At 49.1% G+C, this 15,853-nt stretch overlaps 1 protein-coding gene across 2 annotated transcripts in view; it reads right to left on the reverse strand.

Annotated features, from left to right (window-relative positions):
- The window catches only part of Olfm2 (olfactomedin 2), an 86,104-nt gene that overhangs the window by 22,056 nt on the left and 48,195 nt on the right, over nt 1-15,853 (reverse strand). The window contains exon 2 of one of the 2 annotated variants that reach the window (XM_038323306.2): nt 6,330-6,401. The exons of the other annotated variant lie outside the window; for it this stretch is intronic. The gene's annotated coding sequence lies outside the window, so the exon portion shown is untranslated. The remainder of the gene's footprint in view (nt 1-6,329; nt 6,402-15,853) is intronic. 2 annotated transcript variants of the gene reach the window in all.

A 15,853-nucleotide genomic window follows, 5' to 3' on the forward strand; every position in this document is an offset into this window, starting at 1 on the left:
AAATTAGACAGGTAGGAGTGTTTCTTTTTTTAAGCTTCTAATTATATAATAGTTGGTGGAATAACTTAAAATTGTAAGGTGCATTCACAAGATGAAATACTATACAGTCATTAAAATTGGGGACTCTGGGTCCCAGAGTGCTTATTTAGTTAGTGTGCATAAGGTTTTAGATTCCATCCTCAGTACCACACAAAAATATCACATATACATATGGAATTCAGGACCTCGGAAGTTCTAGGAAAGGACTGTACCACCCAGCCCCCCACCCTCAGTGTGTGTGTGCGCGCGCACATGCACACAGTAAATGAATGTGGAGACCAGAGGACAACCTTGGGTTTTTTGTTTTGTTTGAGATAGACTTTCTCTATATAGCCCTGACTGTTCTGGAACTCAGTATGTAGACCAGGCTAGTCTCAAGCTGATGGAGATCTGTCTGCCTCTACATACACACACACACACACACACACACACACACACACACACACAAAATAGTGCCGGGTAGGATTAAAGGCAAGCACCAAACGGGGCAGTGGTAGCACGCGCTTTTAATCCCAGTACTCGAGAGGCAGAGGCAGGAGGATCTCTATGAGTTTGAGGCCAGCCTGGTCTACAGAGCTAGTTCCAGGACAGGCTACAAAACTACAGAGAAACCTTGCATCAAAAAACCAAAATAATAATAATAATAATTTAAAAAAAATAAATAAAGGCAAGCACCAACATACCCAGCCCTCCACCTTGTTTTTTGAGAAAGTGTCTCTCGTTGACCTGCAGCTATGAATTCAGTTAAGCTGGCCAGCCAGAGAGCCCCAGGAATTCTGTCTCTGCCTTGCCAGCACCGGAATTACAACCATGTGCTACCACAGCAGGACTTTTAAAATGTATACATTCCGGGGATGAGCCGCCAGGTCCTGCGATTGCTTGGTGGCCAGTTCGTCACCAGCCCAGCTCTCCCAGCCCAAGTTTAGCTTCTTTCCCAAGTTTCTTTCCTAGTTTTAAAAACTGTGTGGGTCAGGGGCAGCTAGCAAGGCGGTTTAGTGTCTCAGAGCACTAACTGCTTTTCCAAGGGACTCAGATTGGATTCCCAGCACCCACATGGTTGTCACTCACAGCTGTCTGTAACTCCAGTTCCAGGGAATCCAATGTCCTCTCTGGCCCCCATGGGCTCTGCACACAGGGGGTGCACAGTTATACACACAGGCAAAACACACTGATACATGAAAAATGTTTTTTAATTTAATGTATCTTATTTGTATTTATTTTGTATGCATGTCTGTGTGTGTGTGTGTGTGTGTGTGTGTGTGTGAGAGAGAGAGAGAGAGAGAGAGAGAGAGAGAGAGAGAGAATGAGAACTCCATCTCAGGCGGTCAGGGTTTAACAGTAAGAACCTTTACCTAATGAGCCTTCTCACCGTCGCCACAGTCAATCCCTCCCTTAAAATATGAACATGAATCCTTCTGTAAGGAGATGGAGATGGAGCCCAGGGCCTGCTCGTTGCCAGACAAGTGACTCACTACCACGCCACACCCGGCCCGTCAGTCTCGTTAGAAGTCTGTAACCCTCCTGCCCTCACACCTAGCCCTGTTTTGTTGGACACGGGGTCTCGTGCAGCCCAGGCTGGCCTCCAACTCTATGTGGCTGAGAGCGATCATGGACCTAGTGCTGGGATGACAGGCTTGTGTCACCACACGCAGTTCCAAGCCACTCTGAGGAGGGGACCCAGGACTTCCTACATGCTGGACATGTGCTCAGCCAACTGAGACCCAGCCCACATCTAAAGCTTGTTTAAATTCATTTTTTTTTAAAATTTTGGCAAAGGAGTAAGAGAGACATAAGCAGAAGGGAGACTGAGAAAAATGAATCTGTTAAAACCCGACCCCGACAGCATATGGTTGGGCAAGAATTTGGCTTGGAGTTCCTCAGCAGAAAACTCAAAAAGTGAAAACTGGTCACTTCTGCCGTCCCCAGTGTCCCGAAAGCAAAGTACGCCAGATGCTCCCAAGAAGCAGCAACTATTTTTGGTACTGAGAACAGGCGGGGATTTCTCCCACGGCCTCCCAAAAAGGACTCTGTGATGTCACCCACGCCTTTCCGGGCAAAATCCAAAATCTTTACGGTTAGGAGGCTGCCCCTCCCCCTTCTCTCTTCTCTCCGCCACCCCTGCCTGCCCTTCACTCTTCTTTCTTTCTCATCTTTATTTCCTTCCTTTACATCTCTCTCTCCCTTCTCTCCCTCTTCTCTCTTTTACTCTCCTTTCCTTCCCTCCTCTCTCTCTCTCTCTCTCTCTCTCTCTCTCTCTCTCTCTCTCTCTCTCTCTCTCTCTCTCTTTAATTTAGACAAATTCTCAGTCTTTAGCCCAGGCTGGTTCAAGCTCACAGTCTTCCCGCCTCCACCCTCAGAGTGCTGGGACTCCAGGTGTGTACCACCACATGTGGCCTCTGGGTATTTCCCGCTCCTTTTCTGTCAGAGTAGAACCCACTCCACAGAGTCCTGCTGGACTCATGTTCTCGACTGACCATTTGAGTGCTGTGTAACCCAGGCAAGTTGTTCAACTTACCTGCGCCTGTTAAGTGTCCCTACTTCACAAGGGTCCCTGGGAGGACAGAATGGTTTAAAAAGAATAGCACATGCATTTCGAATTAGAAGAGTCCTAGGCAGACAGAGTTACAGAAATTGGCTATCATCACCATTACATGCCACAATTTTCTTCATGATGCAGAGGATGGGACCCAGGACCTCACATGTGCTATGCAGGCACTCTACCCCTGAGCTACACCCCAACTCTGCAGCTATTACTACAATTGCCACTTCATAATAGCCAAAGGCCAGTTAAGTAACTTTTTGGTTTGTGTATGTAGGCCAGAGGACAGCCTCAGGACTCGCTCCTCAGGAGTCATCCACCTCTTTACAAATATCTTCTCACTTCGTTTGCTGGCATGTAGAGGTCAGAGGCAGTTCTGTGGAGTCCTCTCCTTACCCGTGGAATCTGGGGGTGAAACTCAGGTCACCAGGCTTGCGCAGTAAGCCCTTTCAGCCACTGAACCATATTGCTAGCCCTGCCTTAACGTTTACACAGTCTCTCCCTGGTCTGAAGCTCTCAATTCAGCTAGACTGGCTACCAGTGATGCCCAGGGCTCCTTCTTTCCCTGCCTCCCAGTACGGGGATTACAAGCACGTACCGCCAGGCTCACTTAGTTAAAAATAGAGTCTTCATGCTTGCAAGGCAAGCACTGTACCAACTCAACCATCTCCCAACCCTGTGTTTGTCCTTTTCAAATTTAATTTTATTTATTATCATTATTATTGTGTGTGCGTTTGTGTGAATGTGGAGGCCACGTGACAGCTTTCGGGATAGGTTCTCTTTCCGCCTGTGGGTTCTGGGGCTCAACTCAGGGCTTGGCAGGTGCTTTTATTACACTGTGCCACCTTGCCAGCTCCTAGACTTTTTTGTTTTTATTTGTCTTCTTAATCACTGCCATGCCTGACTGCTTTGAAAGAAAAGAGGTTTATTTAACCTACCACCCTAGAGGTTCAAGGACACAGGGCCGTCACCAAGGTGGCTCTAGAGACTGCCTCGTGATAGATGGCATCACAGCCCACATCAGAAGGGTACAAATTCCTCACGGCGGGCAGTGCTAATTATCAGCTTGACGGGATCTAGATCCACCTGGGAAATGGGCAAGCCTGTCAGGTGTTATTTTGATTACACCATGTACTGGTTCAATTTTGGTCAACTTGACCCAAGTCAGAGTGACCTGGGAAGATGGACCCTCCATTGAGAAAACGCCTCCATCAGATTGGCCTGTGGGCCAGTTTCTTGACTGACAGTTGGTATGGGAGGACCCAGCCCACTGTGAGCAGTGCCAATCCTGGCATGTTTAAGAAAGTGGATTAAGCAAGCCATGAGGAGCAAGCTAGCAAGGGTGACGCTCTGTAACCTCAGCTGTAATGCCTCCCTCCAGGTGCTTGCCCTGACTCCCCATATATGGGTCAAATAAACCTATCTCTCACCAAGTTGTTTTGGTCGTAATGCTACAATGGCCAGACTGAAACCAAGCTTGGGTGTGAGAGCTGACAAAAACAGAAACCGTGGGCTGAGCAGCAGTGGCCAGCGCTCTCTTCTGCGACTGTAGATGCTGCACAACCTCCCCGCCATTATGGACTACCCCAAACTAGGAGTCAGAATTCGGTTTGTTTGTTTTAATTAAATATCGTTCTTAAATTTTATACGTATGGGTGCTTCGCCTGCATGTATGTCTGCACAGACATACAGAGGCCAGAAGACAGAATTGGATCCCCTGGGACTGGAGTTACAGACAGTTGTGAGCTGCTACGTGGGTGCTGGAAACTGAACCCAGGTCCTCTGGAAGAGCAGTCAGTGTTCTTAGCCACTAAGCCATTGCTCCAGCCTCGTTGCTTGGTTATTATTGTAGGGAGGGACATGTGTGTCACAGCGTGCATCTGGAGGTCAGAGGACAACTATGGAGTCAGTTCTCTTCCACCTTCATGTGGGTTCAGAGGTCTAACTCAGCTCCCAACCTTGAGCCCCTTTACCAGGGGAGCCATCTCATTGGCCCTGTGAGCCAGAATAGATTATTGGTCCCTGAAGTTGCTTTTGTCAGGGTATTTCTGTCACACCAACAGGGAAAGATGCACATGCCCAGGTCAGAGCAAAGGAGGCTGGGCTCACAGTCCCTCCCAAACATGTTAACAATCTCTCAGGTCTCAGGCCACGCTTCATTTTTATTTAAGACAGTTTCTCACTGGATAGCCCTGGCTGGTCTGGAACTTGCTATGTAGACTAGGCTGGCCTTGAACGCACAAAGATCCGCCTGTCTCCGGCTCCAGGGTACTGGATCCCAGCTGGGCTCCACCTTTTTTTTTTATTTTATTTTATTTTTTTATTTTTTTCTTTTTTTGGTTTTTCGAGACAGGGTTTCTCTGCAGCTTTTTTTAGAGCCTGTCCTGGAACTAGCTCTTGTAGACCAGAATGGCCTCGAACTCACAGAGATCTGCCTGCCTCTGCCTCCCGAGTGCTGGGATTAAAGGCATGCGCCACCACCGCCCGGCTGGGCTCCACCTCTTAAAGAACACACTGACAAGGGCTGGAGTGTACCTTGTTCGTAAAGAGCTTGTTTAGCATAAATGAAGCAGACTTCATCCTCAGGAAGAGAGAGAAGGCAGGGGAAGAAGATCCCAGCACCACAATGACTTAGAACCTGTGGTGCCGAGCAGCCAATAAAGGACAATGAAGCCCCAGTGATGGGTATGCATCTGATTGTGCCCTTGGCCTCTACTAACAGGTTTAATCCTTACCACTAGAGATGCCACTTTTCTCTAGGGCAGAGAGAGGTCAAGACTCAGCCACAGTGACACAGCCTCCTTTCAAGCTATATGGTCACAGCGAACATGACCTTGCTGTCCTCCCCCTGTCTTTTTCCTCTGAACATGGGTCCCCATGGCCATTCAGGACTCAGGGTGTGACTGAGACAGACCTCTGCCCAAGACAGGAAGTGGCATGGGGTGGGGAATTTTTTTGTTTCTTTGTTTTGTTTTTTTCTTTAAAAAAACATTTATTTATTTATTTATTTATTTATTTATTTATTTATTTATTATGCATAGAATAGTCTGTCTGTGTGTGTCTGCAGGCCAGAAGAGGGCAGCAGACCTCATTACAGATGGTTGTGAGCCACCATGTGGTTGCCCAGAATTGAACTCATGACCTTTGGAAGGGCAGGCAATGCTCTTAACCACTGAGCCATCTCTCCAGGCCATGTTTTGGGTTTTTGAGACAGGGTTTCTCTGTGTGTAGTTCTGGCTGTCCTGGAACTCACTCTATAGACCAGTTTGGTCTCGAACTCAGAGATCACACCTACCTTTGTCTACTGAGTGCTAGTATTAAAAGTGTGTGCCACCTCCACCCTGAAAGGGTGGGGAGTTTTGTCTGTCTTGCAGATGTTCATTGAATGACTAAATGTTGATGAGCTGGTAAGTTAGAGACTGGATGTCGTCACACATTCACAGTGAATAGCCACCCGTCCGTTGCCCACCCCTCACCCCCGCCCGCACCATGCCACTTCCTCCCTCTCTCCCAGGAGGCTGTCTGAGATCAGGCTGACACAGGCTCTCAGCAGGTCGTGAAGCAGTTCTGGAAGAGGGGTTGTGATAAATGAATCAAAGACACGCCTGACTGCTGCATCTGAACCGTGTCGGCAGCCAGCCCTTTGGAGGGCTTGAAATAATAGCCAGCTGCCTTTGTCAGACCTGGAGGTGCTGAGCAAATCCCAGCTAAGTGATAAGCTTGTCAGGCCTTAAAAAAGATAGCAGCTCACCTGGCCAGGCTGAAGGGCAGGGAATCCTTGGGGCCTCCTCAGTGTGAGCCACAGTGGCTCTGCCCAGGACAGCTGGGAAGCAGAGCAGGTAATAGTGTTGAGAATGCCCACCCCTCACCCATTTACACACCAGTCATTTGCACACTCATATATTCTCCACTCATGATCCATCCATCCATGAGCCATCTCACCAGGATCTAGCCACATATCCATCAATCTATTATCGATCGACCCATGACCATCCATCCATCCATATGTATCCTCATTCATTCATTCATTTATCCACCCATTCATTCATCTATTATCTATTCATCCATTCATGTATCTATTAATTAATCTATATTGCTATTTTTGTCCATGCATTCAAGCCCCCATTCATCTATTATCTCTCCATCCTTCCATCCAACTATTACTTATCCATCCCTTCATCTACCCATTCATCTGTTAATCTCTCTATTCACCCCTCCATCTAGCCATCCATCTACTTGTATATTCAATTATCCATCCACTCTTATACTTATTTTGCATGTGTGTATATGTATATATTCTAACTTATAAGCATGAGTGTGTATGCATTGTGGAGGCCCAACACTGGGGGGGAGGGTTACTCTATAGCTGTCCATATTATTTTTTTGAAAGTGTCTCTGGCTGAATTCACTGATTCGCTAGGATTGCTGAGAGCTCCAGGAATCCCACCGTCTCTGCCTTTCCAGAGCTGAGGTCACTGGTGCACGCTGCCATGTGAAGTTTTTACATGGGTTCTGAGGTTCCAAACTCAAATCTGCATGTTTGCATGGCATGTGCTTTACAGACCAAGCTATTTCTCTAGCCCCATTTTTTGTTCATGTTAGAAAGGGTTTCATGTAGTTTCAGGCTAGTCTTGAACTGCTGACCTTCCTGTCTCTTCCTCCCAAATATTGGGCTATCAGGAATGCCTACCATGCCAGGGAGGGAAATAACACAGCATGAACAAAAATCTGCAAACAACCAGCAGAGTGGATTTTCCCTCACTCTCAACTGAGCTGTTAAGTTTTGGGTATATGAGTGCTGGAAGCTGGTCCTGGTGATTACCGGGAGATGGTTCTCTGAAGAGGCCAATGTGTAGCAGTTTCCTCCAAGGTTAAAACCTTCCATCTTGAAAGGAAACTTATTTTTTTTCAAGACAGGGTTTCTCTGTGTGGCCCTGGCTGTCCTGGAACTTGCTCTGTAGACAAGGCTGGCCTTGAACTCAAGAGATCCACCTGCCTCTGCCTCCCAAGTGCTAGGATTAAAGGCGTGCGCCATCACCACCTGTCGAGTGTGAAAGAAACAAGCACTGAAGAGATGGCTCGATGATTAAGAACATTTGTTGCTCTTGCAGAGGACCAGAATTTGGTTGCTAGCTTCTACGTGGTTCACAATCATCTGTCCTGAGATCCAACACCCGCTACAGAGGGCAGCAGACACAGCAACATTTGATGTGGGAGGGTCTTCTGTTTTGTGTTGATTTCATTGGTTAATAAAGAAACTGCCTTGGCCATTTGATAGGCCAGCCCTTAGGGGGAGTAGACAGAACAGAATGCTGGGAGGAAGAGGAAAGTGAGGCAAACACCATGCCTCTCCTCTCTGGGACAGACGCCATGGAGCCAGCCGCCAGGTCATACATGCTGAATCTTTCCTGGTAAGCTACCACCTTGTGATGCTACACACATTACTTAATATGGGTTAAAGCAAGATGTGAGAATTAGCTAATAAGAGGCTGAAACTAATGGGCCAGGCAGTGTTTAAATGAATACAGTTTGTGTGTTGTTATTTCTGGGGCTAAGCTAGCTATGCAGGAGCCAGGCGGGACGAAAAGCAGGCCTGCCCGCAGCTCCTTCTACAAACATCCATTCAAGTAAAACACCCAAATACACAAAATAATAAAATAAATATAAGTTGCTTTTTCTCCTTAAGAGAAGTGAAACAACAGGATATTTTAGGGCAGGGTGTTTACAAGGAGGTGAAGCGACAGGATGTTGTAAAGCAGCAGTTCCAACCTGTGGATTGCAACCTCTTTAGAGATCAAACGACCCTTTCATAGGGGTCACATAGCAGATATCTTGCATATTATATATTTACATTATGATTCACAACAGTAGCAAACTTACAGTTATGATGTAGCAATAAAATAATTTGATGGTTGGGGGGTGCCACAACATAAAGAACTCTATTAAAGGGTTGCAGCATTAGGAAGGTTGAGAACCACTGTTGCAAGAGGTTGCAAAAGAGTCTGTCCTCCAGGAAAACTCCTTAAGACAGGAAACCAACAACTCAAAATAGCTTCAGGAAGTTCCTGAAACGGACTAGATTCACTAGGCTCCTCCCTGCCCACGAGTATGTAAAGATTGTTGAGAGTCACTCTCAAACAAGACAAGCTGCAAAGAGGACACTAAGACAAGCCCAGATGCCTGGAAGAGGCAGAGACCAGCTGAGCTTTCTGGAAAGAACTCTCTCCAACCTGTGGAGCTGCCTACAAGCTGTGCAGTGTGCTCCAGGTTCCCAGCTGTGTGAGGAAAGCTACCATGCTCCAGTGGACTGCGGTGATGCAGCTGTCTTTGAGTCTTTTCTGCTCCTGTAAGTAACCCCTCACCCACATGCCTGTAAGTAGCCCACTAAAGCACAATGGTTCTCCAAGTTGGACTTTGGTGTTATTTGTACTTTGGGCTGTCATCATTCCCCTGTCTGTAGATGTTTGCTCACCCCAGGAAAAGTCTCATACAACAAAGACTAATGCTGGCTCATGGAATGATTAGTGCCCACAAGAATGAATGAATTCACCACAAGAATGGGTCACTATAAAAGCAGTCTAAAACTAACTAACTAATAAAATAACTACAAAGAGTGCGCCTAGCCAGGCATGTTGGTTCACACCTGCAATCCCAGCACTTGGAGGCCAAGACAGAACAATCCTAAGTTCAAGGCCGGCTGGGGTTACATATGGAAACCCTGACTCCAATGACAACAAATAGGTAAATAACAGAAGTGAGCCTGGTTCCTGAATAGTCCCAACTTGCTGTCACATCGTGTGCCCCTGCTGTAGTTATTCTCAGCACTGGTGATGACATCTATCATGAGCCCCTTGCCATGCATAAGAACACGCAAGCTTAGGAGTTTCAGCCCCTAAACATTTCTTCTTCATACGTGACCCAGTCCCTAGAATTTTCTTACAATCAAAGGAAATAGAGTAACCCAGCCTCCTCCCCCTGCTTAAATGCTCCCCCCATATTCACATACATATGCATGCATGTACTCACATATGCACATATAGACACACTGCGACAGTGCTGTGTGACAACCCCTATACAAGAAATCCTGTAGTAGTACATCCATGACAGCCATGTTAACAATAATAATAAATAACAGGGGACATTTATCTCACTCCTCTGAGTGACACCCTGTGCTAAGTGCTTGGCAGCTAGTTTCTCATGAAGAACCCAGTGAGATTAAGCCATTATGAATGAAGTCCTGGATCTGCTTCTTCCTCTCCCTTGGTAGGTTGCCAAGTACATCACTTGGTGTGTGTCATCTGTAAAATGGCAGTAAAAATGTCTCCCTCACTGCACACACACACAGTGCACATACACACCACATAATACATATACACACATATATATGCACACACATGTTCACACACATACATACACACCACACACACACTTACACACAAATAAACCAAATGAAGAAATGAAGGTGGTGCGTGAGCAGGAGATATTGATGTCGCTGAGCTCTGGCCACCACACACACTACAGACAAGGCTCCATCATTTCAATAGTGTAAACCTGGGGGCTGATTTGCATCATATCTGAACCAAGTGGGTGTCACGGGCATGCTTTGGTGATGTCATCATCACTTACTATCCACCCAGAGCTACTCGCAGTGCTGGGCATGTGGTCCACACAGTCCTGGGCTCTCATCACACTACCTGCCAGCCTCCAGAATGCTTGTAGGTGCCCTGCTGACTTCTTCTCTAATAAATGTCTTCTCTGAAATAAGTTTAGATTTACAGGAGAATTCCACAAGACAGCCCAGGGGGCACCCACCTGGTCGCCTCCCTCCTGCACTGTTAATATCTTACATAACCCAGCACAGTGATCACAGTAGAACCCCCAACACTACTAATTGAATTCAGACTTGTCCAGTTTCTCCAGTTTTCCCACTCAAGTCCTTTTTTGGGTCCAGAATCCAATCCAAGATCCCACTCTGCACTGAGTCACCTCATCTTCTTACTCTCTTCTGCTCTGGAACAGAGTCCCCACTCCTTCCTGTGACCTTAACAGCCTTGAAGGACACTACTCAGAGAGTTTGTAGAATGCCCACTAGCTATTTGGCTATGGAAGTCCTTGATTGCCCAGTTCTCTAAATGGAGCCTCAGTCCCAGATCCTCCTACTGGTTCTTATGCCTAGGAACTTCACCCTGCCTAGAATCCCCCAGTGAGGGACTAGTGGGGGCGTGGCTCAGGGGTAGAGCCCCTGCCTAGAATCCCCCAGTGAGGGGCTGGGGACATGGCTCAGGGGTAGAGTCCCTGCCTAGAATCCCCCAGTGAGGGGCTGGGGGGCGTGGCTCAGGGGTAGAGCCCTGCCTAGAGTCCCCCAGTGAGGGACTGGGGTGTGGCTCAGGGGTAGAGCCCCTGCCTAGAATCCCCCAGTGAGGGACTGGGGGCGTGTCTCAGGGGTAGAGCCCTGCCTAGAATCCCCCAGTGAGGGACTAGGGGGTATGGCTCAGGGGTAGAGCTCTGGCCTAGAGCCCCTGCCTAGAATCCCCCAGTGAGGGACTGGGGTGAGGCTCAGGGGTAGAGCCCTGCCTAGAATCCTCCAGTGAGGGACTGGGGGGCGTGGCTCAGCCTGCCTAGAATCCCCCAGTGAGGGATTAGGGGGTGTGGCTCAGGGGTAGAGCCCCTGCTTAGAAACCCCCAGTGTGGGACTGGGGGAGGGGAGCATGGCTCAGGGGTAGAGAACTTGTGAGCATGCACAAGGCCCTGGATCCCAGTACCACCACCAAACCCCCAAAAAGTAAAATAAAGGGGGACCAGGACCCATATTCCTACACCCATCCCATCTGTCTGCAGGTTCGCTCAGATGCCTGCTGCCTGTCGGCAGTTGCTGCGGCTGAATTACTGAAGGAACAAATCCCAGATCCACAGTCATTTAGCTCTCAGTCCACAGCTCGACTTGTTCTGTCGGCCTCCCTGCCAGAGGCCAGATCTAGCGAAGTTCACAGGGACATAAAAACCGCCTGTCTTCTCAGAGAGATTCCGTTTTGATCCTTTTTTGTGTTGACATCAAGGACTCATTTCTTTAATACTTAGCGGCTTTTGAACCAAGGATGGGAGCAGCTAACTGCATTTGCATCAGACAGCTGGTTTTCCAGGTGAGCTAGCAAGGCCTCTCCAGTGGCGTTTCCTTCCACTTCCTCCCAACCTGTCACTCGCTGGCTCTGCTTCTTCCTCCCTGCTTTTCTCTGGGCTTCTGGCAGTGCTGGGGCAGTCAGACTGAGGGTTCTGGAATTAGCCACAGACTCTGAGGTCTTCTTTGCCACACAGCCCAGGGAAGCTTAGTAAGAACTAGCAAGGGCCCAGGTTGCCTGCCACAGCCTACTTAAAATAAGTGTTTCCAATTGCTAAAAACGATTGGTTATTTTTAATTTGTGTGTGTGTGAGAGAGAGAGAAGGCAGCGGCAGGTACCTCTGAAGGCCAGAAGAGGGCACGGAACTGTTGTGTGCCCCCCGCCCCCCCCCCCCCCCCCGCCCCCCCCCCCCCCCCCCCCCCCCCCCCCCCGCTTAGCTGCTGGGATAGGAACCCAGGTCCTCCGCAAGAGCCCTTAATCACTGAGCCATCTCTCCAGCCCCTTGTTTTTAAAATGGGTATTTATTTATTTATTTATTTATTCATTCACCCATTCATTTGGGGGAGGGCTGTCATGATAAATGTTCAGAAGTCAGCAGACAATTTTGGGGAGGTGGTTTTGGCCTCTGACATGTAGGTCCTGAGGATGAACTCCATCCAGTCCTCATTTTTCCTGGCAAGTGACTACCAGGGAGCCATCTTGCAGATCCAAAGGAGCGGTTTCACGACGCATCATTGTGAATGTCTCCATATTTGCAATGGGGATCAAAGAGCCAGTCTCTGGGAGTGCCGAGCAGGTGCCCTTTCCTAGCTGGCAACCGGAACCCACCCCTTAACAGCGCAGCCTGCAGATCCGGTTGCTTTCTCAGCCCTAAGAGGGTGGGAACGAAAGATAAATGGTGGTTTCTCAGTCTTCAGGGTCCATGCTGTTGGAAGCCCCGGCTCCGGTTTAATCTCTCACCTGAAGTTTGTCAGAAGTAAAAATGAGCCCGGATGAGCTTTTTAGACACTTCCCTCGACTTACAGGAATTCAATTTCTGGCCAGGGTATAAATCTGCAGCCCTCTGCCCGCGGTGGGGGCTGGGTCTGAGCTTCGGCAGGGGCTGTAGTTCGGAAATCAATCCCGCTGCGCTGAGAGGTCGGCGCGGGAGAAATTTATCTTCCGTGGCTGGCGGAGGCGTTTGTACGGATAGCCAGGGACACCCGGGCACAAAATGAAACGTTTGCTGCAAGGAGGCTCCCGGGCAGGTTGGATACTGGCGGTGGAGGTTGTGCAAGGGCAGGGACGTGAGGGAGAGGAACTACCTGCTGCCCAAGGAGCCCCGGGACAGCAACTGCGTGCCGCTTGGGACCGCCTCCATGGGCTCCTGCTGAGTGCCTGGGGGTCCCGGAGAGCAGCTGGTTTGCCACCCTCCCTCCCCACACACCTCGCTCTCTCTTCTTTCTTTCATTCTCAGCTGTTCATCGAACACAAAGCTTGATCATGCTAGGCCAGAGCTCTGCCACTGAGTCCCAGCCCCTCACTGGAAGATTCTAGGCAGGAATCTACTACTGAACCACATCTCCAAGGTGGCCACTTCCTTTGGGTGTCCTGAGCATTCAGCACTTGGGTGTACCTCTGGACTTAATGTTCCAAGGTTTCAAACAAATGTCTAAATGCATTTGATCCTCTCAGCTGACTCTGGATCCGAGTTTTCTGTGTTCAAATCTTAGTTCTGCTGTGCGATGTTGGACTAGTGACTTAACCATTCTGTACCTCAGGTGCCCTCCTGCAGCTAGAGGCTAAGAGTAGCAAGAATGTCAGGGGCTCTGAAGAAGCCGCTTGCGTATTTAAATGGTTCACCTGCTGGCATAGCAGGGCACATGGGAGGCAGAGGTGTGGCAACCCAGAGTCCAAGGGCAGCCTGGGCTCTTTGGAAAGACCTGGTTTCCAAAGAGGCAAACAAAAGCTTCCCTATGCAGTGTGGCACACGGGGAATGTCCTAACTGCTTTCAAAATAAAAAATAAATGGATGAGCCTGGGATTCAGGAGGCAAAGGCAGGCAGAATTCCTATGAAGTGGAGGCCAACCTGGTCTACGTAGTGAGTTGCAGGCAGCCAGGGTTACACAGAGAAACCCTGTCTCAACATAAACAAACGAACAAATAATAAACACTATTGGGTGGGTGTGACCTAGAGTACAGGAAAAGAAGAGTCAGGTAGTCTGAACTTAAATGTGTTTTTTCCAGTTACACTCTATGCACGTGTGTGCTTGCTTGTGCACACGTCATGGCCTGAGAGCTTGTGGAGGTCAAGGGCAGCTTGCTGGAGTCAGTTCTGTCTTTCCACCAGGTGGGTTCCAGGGATCAAACGTAGGTAGACCAGCTTGGTGGCAAGGGCCTTTACCCGCTGAGCCATCTCTCAGACCCCCGAGTTGGCTCTGCAGTACCAAAAGTGGGCCACTTGTTTACCATCTCTGGGCCTCAGGTTCCTCATTTCCCAAACAAGGAAGCTGGTGACAGTACAGTTGAGGGCTTAGGGATGCAGGGAGCTAATGTATTCTGAGCGCTTAAAGCCTGCAGTTCAGAGAAAGCTTAGGAGATGCCTGCGGCTGTTTTCCTCACAAAGGGGGTTAGGACAGCAGTTCCCGAGCTCCCCAAATTCACACCCAAGCCAAGAAGAGACAGTGAGGAGGCAATCATAAAAAGGGTGTGACAACTGCCAAATGAGGAAATCGGCTGAATGAGCAGAGCTGGCAGAGGGCCAGCATCCTGGAAATGGCAGTGACTAAACAGAACGGGTGAATGAGCTGTGGGTCTGGTGGGCACAGGGCACCCGCTCATCCCTGGGACATCCACTGAGCACCTACAATACACCCAGTACTGTCCCAGGCTCCAGAATGCAGCTATGGATGAGGTCCTGCCTTCCTTGGGGTTCTGCTCTAGTAGAGCAATCCAAATGTTACCTAATGAGGGGCTGAAGATTAAACTAGGGGTGAGGGTGGCGGTGAGGTCTGGAAGGTGAGCTAGGATGTTCCTCCTTTTTCCCCCCAAATCTAGTTTCTCCTCTGCTCCAGTCTCTGCTCAGGAGGCCTGTATAGCCATCACTTTTATTACTGTAACAGATTGCCTGAGGTTGGCTAATTTATAAAGAAAAGATGTTCATTTCATTTTACAGTTGGGGAAGATGAAAGACAAAGACCTGTTGGGTAAGCTGGGTTAGCAACAAGGTCCACCACACTAGCCCTGAACTTATTGCGTAGCTCAGACTGGTCTTGACTCATGGCAATCCTCCTGTCTCAGCCTTCCAAGCACTGGGGTTACAGTCACACAATACCACCCAGCACTTTATGTTATTTTGGGGCTGCTGTGTGTTGACTGGCTTTGGAGCCCGCATCCGTTCCCATTCACAGGCCCTGTCTCCGCCCACAGCCACACTGAGTGGTAAGACGCGTGCTTCTGGGAGGAGACACAGTTTACCCCACACCTGAGCCAAAGCAGCCCCAGCAACCCAGTTCACACGTTCCCTGCACTTTCCCAGCTCTTTCAAAGAAATCTGTGTCCAAGGCAGAAAGCTGTGGCCCAGCATTTGCCTGGCATGCACGAAGCCTTTGGTGCTGTCCCCAGGACACAAAGACAGAATGCACTTGCAGGAGAATAGGCGGTGATGGCCATCTGGGTCACCCGAGCCTTTTGTTAGTAAGAATAGGCCACTTGAAGGGAAAATCGATCCTGGCAGAGCTGGGGAGCAGTAGCTCCCAGGCAGAGAGGCCCTATGCCTCTCTGCTCCTTTGCGGATGACAGCCAGCGGGAGCTTGTCATTGTTCTGCCAGGTGGCTGAGCCCAGAAGGGCCCTCAATCAGCAGGCATTGTGGCCAGCTGCACCTGTGTCCCTCCCGCTGAAGGAGCCCTGGCAGGCACCTCCAGCCTCTGCGTTCTGGAGACCAGCTCTGCAAGTGGTCATTGCATTATCACCCATGTGCCTGCCAGGCACACAGCCTTGCCCAGTACCTGGACAAAGAACTCTGCATAGTGCCTTCTCCTAGCCCTCTGACTTGAACCTTACTGTGTGCCTCAGTTTCCCTATTTGTAAAAACAGAGCTTTTGGTGTGGCTTAGGTGACCAGTCTCCATTGCCAGGGGATGCTAGTGGCAGGGGCTTCTGTGTCCTCCCAGACTGGAA

The sequence above is a fragment of the Arvicola amphibius genome, chromosome 3 (genome assembly GCF_903992535.2).
Source record: "Arvicola amphibius chromosome 3, mArvAmp1.2, whole genome shotgun sequence".
NCBI classification, from domain to species: domain Eukaryota; kingdom Metazoa; phylum Chordata; class Mammalia; order Rodentia; family Cricetidae; genus Arvicola; species Arvicola amphibius.